The sequence below is a fragment of the Pristis pectinata genome, chromosome 6 (assembly GCF_009764475.1).
Source record: "Pristis pectinata isolate sPriPec2 chromosome 6, sPriPec2.1.pri, whole genome shotgun sequence".
Lineage (NCBI taxonomy): Eukaryota > Metazoa > Chordata > Chondrichthyes > Rhinopristiformes > Pristidae > Pristis > Pristis pectinata.
This window is the reverse complement of record NC_067410.1, coordinates 73,194,318-73,205,049: the sequence shown is the minus strand read 5'-3', so window position 1 is coordinate 73,205,049 and position 10,732 is coordinate 73,194,318.

Here is a 10,732-nt window from a genome sequence, read left to right as displayed (position 1 = left end):
CCACATTCTTTACAACTTAAACTTGCTTTGTTTGAAAACTTTCAGTTCTGATGAAAAGGCACTGACGCAAAACATTTCCTGTTTTCCCCCTCCACAGGCACTGCCTGATCCGCTGAATACTTCCAGCATTTTCTATTTTTAATTTGGTGATCGCCCTCAGTAGGGAAGAGGTTAGTAGCAGAAGAGGAGGGAATAAACATATCTCTGCCTGCAAATAGTGCTCTGCAAACACTATGGGTAGTGAATGAATTAGATAAGATAAAATGGAGCTTTAAAACTTATTTTTTATCTTGCCAAAGTACAGCATGGATGCAAACCTATTTTAATTCTGAATATGATATTGTACTGTGCACTGTTATATTATGCTGTGTAGTACAAGCCAATTGGCCTTTTGTTTGCAATGAACTATTGTTTAATGTTGGGTAACCAGTTGAAACTACATAAAAATGGAAGCGTGTTACAGTTTGCTTTTAATTAATTCAGTATGTGATATGAAAGTGCCACATAAAGATAGGTTTCTGTGGCTATATGGGTTTAATTTCATAGTGTGTGGAGGTCAAATATAAATCTTTTTGACTGTGTAAAATTTCAATAGTTGAGCTTGCTTAACATGGAGAAGAATTCGTTATCAAATTTAAAGACTTAATAAAAAACTGTCAAATTAACAATGCAATAAGTTGGTGTCTGAGCATGAAATGCTCACAATCTTGCACTGGTGGTTTCCATCAACCAAACTTCCAAAAGTAACCCAGACATTACCTGCGGGAAATCACTTCTCATGTTAGGTAGAAAACTGGGCGAAATAAAAACAGAAAATGATTTTAACTCATTAAAGGTTGTGTATTACATTTTACAGATCCTCATAAGCTCTGTTGACAGTTCTGAATAGCAACGTATTGTTTGATAGAAGGAAGCTTGATTAAAATCTGGTAAAATCCAGAGCTGATTCAACTCCTGGGTCTTGTAAGAATCTTACCTGTGGGTTTCCCACAAAATTGGCTGACCTTACCTGAAACTTGCTCATTTCCAGAAAAAAGTATCCTGCAGGTCAGTGAGAGGCCTATAATAAGGTGGGAATGTACCTTTAAAAGCAAGTTGCATTCCCTTGTGAATCCTTTCATTTCCAAGTTGCTGGAAGAGTTTTCTCAGTAATTAGTCCTGGGCATTCCACGATGGTTCTGAAGGCTCTGTAGTAGTAATGGAAGAGCAAGAGGGAACTTCTGTTTCCCAGAAGACTTCCCAAGCCTGCTGTTCACCAGGTATCAAAGATCTTTGGTTTCAGGGGCATGACCTCTTGACATTTAGATACAGTACGTGAATTGCTTCAACGATTGGGGAACAGTAGCAAAGACAAGCTCTTCAGTGGATCCTTCTCTGTCTACAACTCGTAGAAACAATCCTTCACCCTCTCCCCAACCGCTCAAAAGATCACTTTCTTCCAATATGTCTTTTACTATCAGGATAGGGTGATGAAACTGAATAAAATACCAGATTAGTAATCCAGAGGCCTGGACTAGCAATCCAGAGATGCAAATTTAAAACCCACCATTGGTGTGGAATTTAAATTTAGTTAAAAATAGTATAGAATTTAAAAACAAACTGATTTTAGTACAATCCTAATGGATTACTATAAAAACTCAACTGGTTCACTAATGTCCTGCTTTAGCAAAACATATTGAGCATTAAGAGGAAACCTACCATCCTTACCCAGTATAAATTATATGTAACCCCAGGCTTGCAGAAATGTGGCTGGCTTTTAACTGCTCTATGAAATGGCCCAGCAAGCCATTTACTTGTGGGAGGCAGTTCACCACCACCATCTCGCGGGAAGAGCAATAAATGCTGACCTTGCCAGCAACACCCACATCCTGAAAGATGAATAAACAGCCCCAACCCAAGGCCACAATACACCGCTTCATACCTATACATACCAAGCTCTTTCTGTCACAGCAGCCACTATCAGCACTTATTTTCAACTGCTGCCTTTGCTTCAACTTCTCTTTGAACTATTTCCACCTTTCCTTCCCAGCTAAAATCTCTTTCTTCATTTAGCTAGCAACTTTTGTTTCTTCCTCCTCTCAGGATATTCTCCACTTGCTCAAATCCAATGTACTGAGAGTCATACAGCATTGAACAGGCCCTTCAGCCCACCATGTCCATCCTGACCTTTTTGCTGATCTACACTAGTTATTTTTGCCCATATTAGGACTGTATCCCTCTACGCCTTAGTGTCTGTCTTAAGTGCCTCTTAAATATAGTAATTGTATCTGATTTCATCGCCTCATCTGGCACCCTATTATACTTGTACACTCTTCTTTGGTAGCCACACTCTAATTCTGAACCCCCCTTTCTCTAGACAATAATCCTGATTGGATTGACTAACCTCATGACCCTGGAGTGACAAACCATGAACATAAAATATTTTGAGATTGAATGCCTGAATGAATAAATTTTTTATGACTGAATATGGTCACTAGCAATCGCTTGGATTTCTCGCAAGGACCAGACAGTGCTTATTCAGCATTTTGAGTGAACTGTGTACAGATCCTGTTGCAAGAGACTGCAATGCCTCCAAGAGGTGCCCCCTTCTGCACTGGGAAATTGTGACTCTTGGCCTATAGGCCCTGGCCTAAATTAAGGGCTTCAAGAAACAGCAACCCCCACCCTAACCCCAACCATATGTACTCTGCTCCAACAGCTGATGGTCTAATTTCCCAATGCCACTGCTACCTTTCCTCTATCCAGAATAATGATCCTAGCGATCAACTCAAAATGTTCAATTTGAATGAGTAATGTAAAGAAGTCACAAAATAGTGATCCATTGCCCTGAAATGCCCTGGAAATCCAGTGACTAGAAAAACACTGGATCTTAATCATCCAAATGTGCACAGGTGAGGCTCTCATTAAATGGCTCTTCTGGACATGTTAGTTCTGAGACTAATCTCACAAGGCTTTATTGAGCTCTTTTAAAGTAGCAACAGAGTCCAAATAATATCATCAACCTCCAGTGGGAATATATTAGGTACCAGTTGGTGTGTTTCTGACCTGAGCACATGCAGAAACAAGAGGTTAAGTAAATTCCCACAATTTTAACTGCTTGCACAATCTGTTCGGCAAGGTGGGTAGGAATAAAATCGGAGCCAGCTTGAAACTCCTTGCAGTTTCTTGGCAGTAGAAACGCTCAGCATGAAAGTTTACAATTGACTTAGAAATCAAATGTAAATTTCCTCAAAAGGCCTACAAATGTGCATGATATAGAAAACTGAAACATTTACACTGCCACAGCAGGAAGAAATCTATGAGGTTTGGACAAAAACATAAGTTAAAACGGGATTTATGAAGCAATCACAGTCCAACCAAAGTCCCTCACTCCCTTCTTTATGGTCATCCTTAAATCTTCTCTCTTCAATCAAGCTTATGATCAATTGACCGGATGTTTCCTGGTGTCCATTTTAGATTGATTCTTTTTTATACATGCCTTTTCAGGGTCTGGGTATCACTGCAAGGTCAGCATTTTCTGCCCATTCCTAATTGCTCTTGACAAATTGTTGGTGAGCCCACTTTCTTGAACAGCTGCAATCCTTCAGGTGAAATTACTGTTGAGAGGTGAGTCCCACGATTTTGACCCAGTGATGATGAAGGACCAGTAATATGTTTCCAAGTCAGGATGGTGCATGACTTGGAAGTGAACTTGCAGGTGGTGGCATTCCCATACCCTTGGTCCTTTGGCTGGTAGAAATCACAGGTTTAGAAGATGCTGCTGGAGTAGTTCGAGCGAATACACTGGGCATGTTATAAATGATACACCCTGTGGCCACTGTGTGCTGGAACTGGAAAGAATGAATGTTTAGGTGGGTTGAAGGGGTACTAATCAACTGAGCTTTATCCTGGATGGTATTAAGCATCCTGAGAGTTGCTAGTGTTGCACTCATCCTTGCAAGTGGAGAGTATTCATTCATGCTCCTGACTTGTGCCTTGTAGATAGTAGAAAGGTTTTGTGAAGTGAGTCACTTGCCCACAGTTTCCCCAGCCTCTGACCTGCTCTCATAGCCACAATATTTATGCACCTGGTCTAGTTGAGTTTCTAATCAATTGTGAGTCCCAGATATTGATGGTGGGGGAAGTGGGGATGGTAATTGCATATCAAAGGTACATGGTTAGATTCTCTTGTTAGAAATGGTCATTGCGTGGCATATTTATGGCATGAATGTCACTTAACAAATCTTCAGTATATGAAGCAGCCCATGTCTGAATGTTGTTTAGGTCTTACCACATGCAGACAAGGGCTGCTTCATTTGCTGAGGATTCTCAAATGGAATGGAACATTGTGCAATGAACAAACTTCTCTTCTGGCCTTTTGATGAATGTAAAGTCATTGACGAAGCAGCTATGGATGGTTGGGCCTAGGATACTGTCCTGAGGAACTCTTGCAGTGGTTCCTGGGGCTGAGATGATTGACCTCCTGAGAATCACAGGCATTTTTCTTGTGCAAGTAAGCATTCCAACCATCGGAGTGTTTTCCTTTTGATACCCATTGAATTCAGTTTTACCGGGATGCCTTGATGCCTCTCTCAATCAAAAAATAAACTACTGGAAGAACTCAGTGGGTCAAGCAGCACCTGTGGGAGTAAAGGGATGGTTGACGTTTTGGATCAAGACCCTGCGTTGGTCACGTTGAGTTCATCCGGCAGTTTATTATTTTTTGCTCCAGATTCCAGCATCTGCAGTCTCTTATGTCTCCTCTCTCAGTCAAATGTTGCCTTGATGTCAAAGGCAATCATTCTCACCTCACCTCAAGAGTCCAGCTCTTTGGCTCATGTTTAGACCAAGGCTGTGATGAAGTCAGGAGTCAGGTACATTCCCAAGAAGCGCCTTGGGATACTTTGTTGTGTTAAAGGTTGATATAGACAGAAGCAGTGGTTGTTTGTTGATGTTGTTGTATGCACTTTTGTAGTGGCAAAGGCTGCATGTGTTCTTCTCCTAACACTGACTTTCCTCACCTCAATGAGCACAAAGACTCATAAGAAATAAATCCAAAGTAACATTTCCAAGCTTCTGAGCAGACATGTTATCTCTCGCACATGTAAAAGGGTATGTGGATAGTTCAAATTAGTTCTATTTTTGCAAGTTTGCAATAAAGATTTTTTTCAAATTTTGTGGAACAGTTTTAAATATTATAATTTGCAATGATATGTTGAAAATGTTGAGACAAAATTCCCTGTTATTTCTTCCCATCTCCAAGTGCATTTTCACAATCATAGTTAAGATTATTTGAAACTTGAATAATATTTAGAATAAAATGATGCATTGAGAGTTGATTTTTGTTGCATGAACAATCCACAGATTATTTGTAAAGGGCCAATCAATCTAACAAAAGTAGATTCAAAGTTCAAGATCTGATTAGAGGTAAAAATTTTGACTCCATGGAACTTGTGTAATAATCTCAATTGAAAATAGTTTTCCCTAAAATGCAATCTAGCCAGTGAAATTTATGCGCTTGCATTGATCCCCCATTAAGAGCACTGAGTTTTAAGAAATATTCTCAATTAGCACTAAATGAGTTTAAAACTCTACTCATTCCTTTGTGTATTATGAAAACACAGCACCCATATCATTAAATAACAGACATGTATAGAGGATGTTTAAAACATCTCATTAGGTAAATATTTCCAAATATGGGTGTATATGAATCTTAAAAGATATTGTACAACCAGTGGATTCTGTGTTTTTTTAAATAAAATTTCTGGTATCTTTGTTTTCCCTTTCCTCTAATCTTTATTTTCAGTCCCTTTCAGTCTCATTCTGTGTTCTGTTTGATTTCATCCCCACAGGACTTCAGCTGTACCCCTTCTCTCCTCTGATTGCATCTGGGAACTTTCTTCCTCTGGGACCTGATTTTTTTCTGTAGCAGTAATTCCTCATTTTCTTCTCTCTACCCAACACACTTCTTAGCTTCAAATTAAAAACAAATGTCACCATGAGATCTGACAATGTTTCCTCTGATTTCACAAGGCCCACCTGCTCCTTCTCAGGCTCGATGTTTGATTTACAGCATTGTGACAAGTGATAAGGGTTTGCATTGCTCTAGAGAACTATTAATCTACGATTTTGCATAATCTACGATTTTTATATATATCATTTATCTGCTCAGAAGCTTGGAAATGTTACTATATATATATATATATATATATATATATATATATATTCCATTTACACATTTGCAAATTGGAAATACAATATATGCCTTAACTTAAATAATATCTCGCTGCTTTTGAGCAAACACAAAAGAATCTGATCCACTGCTTCACTGTTCAGTCATTAGTAAAAGAATCTGGTCATGGTTGGCTGATTTTTTTTTCTCTCCATCTTTCTACTGGGGAAATGCAGGATAATTGTAACATTCCAAAGGGTCCACTGATTAAGATCAGAAAATTCAGTACAGGCAATGGGATCAAAACCAAGTTCTGGTTAATTTTGATGGCTGACTGCACCGTGCAGGAAATTTACTTCGTAGGCAATCAGAAGTGCTCATAAACTCTGATTAAGATTGATCCAGTAGTCATCTTCATTCCTTTGCTCATTAAATTGTGTTTCCTTTAATTTATCTTTAAATAATGAGTAGGAATAGTTTAAATAGAAAAAAATACATTGGCAAAATACACAAATGAGCTTGAAGTAATGGGAATGTAACTGAAAAACTGTGGGTTAACCTTCACTTAGTGTCCCTGGAGCATTTAAATCTTCAAATCTTCCATTGCTACAGGACCAGAGTTAGTTGCATTGGATTTGAATCAGTGGTGGTGTGCATGCTGATGTTGTGCAAAGCTGAACCAACAAAATTGGCTGTACCATCTCTCCTGCTTTTTCCTAGATCAACCTCAAATATTAAACTCACTTTTGAGCAATGGCTACTTGTGAAGATGTACCCACAATTCAAGATTACTAGCCTTAGAACATAAAGCAAACAGAAGGCCTTGTATTAGTCAATGCAAAGGTCAGCATGTCCAGTGACATAAAATCATCAGATGACAAAACGAACAATTGAGCCAGTTATGCCAGTTCCAATATCACATCTACATTAGAGCTTCCCACTTTACTCTGTCACCTTTCTGCTTTGTTTAATTCCTTTTGCAACACTTCTTGGGCTTTCTTCATGTATCATAAGAGTTTGGGAGGCATAGTGGCACAGTTAATATAGCCACTACCTCATATCTCCAGTGACACAGATTCAATCCTGACCTCTGTGCAAAGACCACACAACAGCACCATTCTCCCTGTGACCATATGGGTTACCTCCAGGTACTTTGGTTTCCTCCACATCCCAAAAATGTGCAGGTTAATAAGTTAATTGGCACTGTAAATTGTAGCTAGTGTATGGGAGTAGCAGAATACAGTTCAGGGAGATTTAATGGAAACATTGAGAGAATAAAATAGGTTAGGATAGGATTAGTATAAATGGTTGGAATGGATTCAGTCGATCAAAGGGCCTGTTTGCATACTCTGTGACTCTAAGTATATGTCACAGAATGGTACACCATTTGGCCATTGAATCAAACCAGCCCTACTCCCTCATCCTCGCCCCACAGACCTGCAGTTTTATTTCCTTTCAGATTTTTATCTAGCTCCCTCTGCCTATCCTCTTAAATATCTCCATCAGATCCCATTCTCTATGAAATAGAGGAGAGTGTGAACAACCCCACGGTCTTCAAATCTATCCACATTGCCAAAGTCACTCATTCCTGTACCATTTTAGTAAATCTCTTCTGTACCCTCTCTAAAGTCTTTACTTCTTTCCCAAGGTGTGCGCCCAAAATTGGACATAATGCTCCATTTCAGGCCACATTAGTGTTTTATAAACATTCGTCATGACTTCCTTGCTCTTGTATTCTATAGCCTCTTTTTAAAAAAAAAGGATCCCACATATTTGTTCAGCACTTTTGATGATGTGACCAAGAAAGTTGATGAGGGCAGGGCAGTAGATGTGGTTTATATGGACTTCACTAAGGCCTTTGATAAGGTTCCATATGGTAGGCTGCTCTGGAAGGTCGGATCGCATGGAATCCAGGGAGAGCTGGCTAATTGGATACACAATTGGGTTGGTGATAGGAAGCAGAGGATGAGGGTGAATGCATTCAATCTTTTTCCCAGGGTTGGGGAATCAAGACTAGCAGCAAAAGGTTTAAGATGAGAGGGGAAAAATTTAATAGGAACTTGAGGGGCAACTTTTGTTTTACAAAGGGTGGTATGTATGTGGAATGAGCTGCCAGAGGAAGTAGTTGAGGCAGGTACAATAACAACCCTTAACAGAGTTGGACAGGTACATGGATTGGAAAGGTTTAGAAGGTTATGGGCCAGACGCTGGCAAATGGGACCAGCTTAGATGGGGCATCTTGGTTAGTGTGGACCAGTTGGGCCAAAGGGCCTGTTTCCGTTCTGTGTGACTCTATGACTTTCTCAAGTCACCCTGCCACTTTCAATGAACAATGTACACACCATTCCAGATCTCTGTTTTACACCCATTATTGAATTGTTACACTAGTTTACATTACCTAGAGAACTAATGTGAGAGAAGTGAAATCCCAGCAGGCAAATGTGGTAAACAAAACTCTCAAAGCTTTCACATGGAACAAGGATCCACTGTTTGAACTCGGCTAGATGATACTTATTTCTTCAGTTGCATCCACACTAAGAAGTACATCTGTCCACAAGTAATATTAAGAAGCACAAAATGCAAGATTATGTCTTCAAGACAGAAAGAGTTCTCAATAACCTGTCAGTTATAAAGTAGTAGGCTTTGAGAGTTAAAAGGAAGAAGGGTAAACCCTTTTTAACCTCATCTCTGAGAGCCATTACTAACTGAAAGCAATCTCTGCATAGCCTACAAAAGGATTCAACTCTCATTGGTACTTGAAAGGAAAATGATTCAGGAAATCTGAATTAGAAACAAATATTCTGAAAAAACACAAGAGGTCAGGCAGTACCTGTCAGGAAGAAACATCTAATATTTTGGGTTCCTAACCTTTTAAAAGAACTCTTTGGATTTATCAGTGTTTAACTTATTTAAATTACCGGGCTAGACATTCTGCAACCTGTGAAATGTAAAGATATCTGGAGATCACAGAGAAAGTGTATTGAGCAACAGTTTGAGGGTGGGGTGGTTGGGAAAGATGATTGATGGGTAACACTGCAAGGAAGTAGGAGACAGAACTGTAACTGCAGAGAGCAGAAGAGATCAAGGTGTTTGGAGCCATTTAACCTCTCTCTTCCCTTCCACCCCCAACCATCATCTTGATTATGGGAGGGGATTATCGAAATGGAGAGAAGTGAGCTCAAGAGAAGATCATGGCAAGCAGAAAAGATGCTTCTAGTGTCTTTTGTAATTCATTCATTTTTTTCAAGTGTTGTCATTGCCAACATTTATTGCCTGCTCCTAATTGCCCTTGATTCGGTGGAGGTGAACCACCTCCTTGAGTAGCTGAAGTTATCTTGGTGAGGGTTCTTCCAAACTGTTGAATGTGGAATTTCACAATTTTGAATTACCAATAATGATGAATGAACAGCAATATATTTGCAAGTCAGGATGTTGCGTAACTTAGAAAATAATCTGCAGGTGATGGTGTTCCAATGCATCTTTTGCCCTTGGCCTTTTTTGGCAGTGGAGGTTGTGAGTTTGGGAAGTGCTGTGCCTGTAGCCCGCACAAGTGACAACAGTGTATTTTGTTGCAACCATTGTGAGCCATTGGCGGAGGGAATGAACATTTTGAATTGTAGATGGATGGAGTGTCTGTCATTGGAGCTACATTCATCCAGGCAAGTGATGAGTGTAGCTGCAATGGCTGGTACCCCATCCACTCCATCATGCCCCTCACATACCCTGTAGATGGTGGAATGGCTTTGGGGTGTCACGAAGCTAGTGACTCACGACAGGATACATAGCCTCAGATCTGCTCTTCAGGACACAATATTTATGTGGTTGATCCAGTTGAATTTCTTATCACTGGTGATTTCCCCCATGGTATTGATGGTAGAAGACTCAGCCATTGAATGTCAAGGGTAGACGCTTGGTGAATATGGTCATTGCCTGGCAGTTCAATGGCAGAAATGCAACTTGCACATCAAACCATGACTGACCATTGTCTCGGTTTTGCTGCAATTCAAGCATTGACTACTTCATTTACTGAGGGTTTGCATATAGAATTCAACATTGTTTGCACAATGTTACTTCTGACCTCATCAGGGAGGGCAACTCTTTAAAGCAGCGAAAGGTGGTTGGGCCTTGGACACTGCTCTGAGGAACTCCAGCAGTGCTGTCCCGACCCCAATAACCAGATATGTCTTGCTTTGTATAAGTTATGACTCTACCATTGGAGTGTTTTCCCGTTGCTGCTCATTCACTTAAGCCTTACAAGGGCTTCTTCATGCCGCACTTGAGGCGAGATCAGAGCAAATCGTCAGGGCAGTATTTTGGTCTGTGTTTGGGCCAAGGCTGTGATGAGATCTGGAGCTGACTGGCCTTTATTGATATCCAGACTCGGTGAGCAAGTTATTGGTGAGTAAGTGCCATTTGATAACACTGTTGACACTATCTTCCATCACATGGCTCATTGATTGGGCAGCCATGGGAGGGCTGCAGAGGTGAATGGTGATCTTGGGACTTGGGAGATTATTAGGTGATGTAAACATAAGCTGGAGGAGCCAAGGAGATGATTGGGATGCTGAAGGTAGGTCTGGG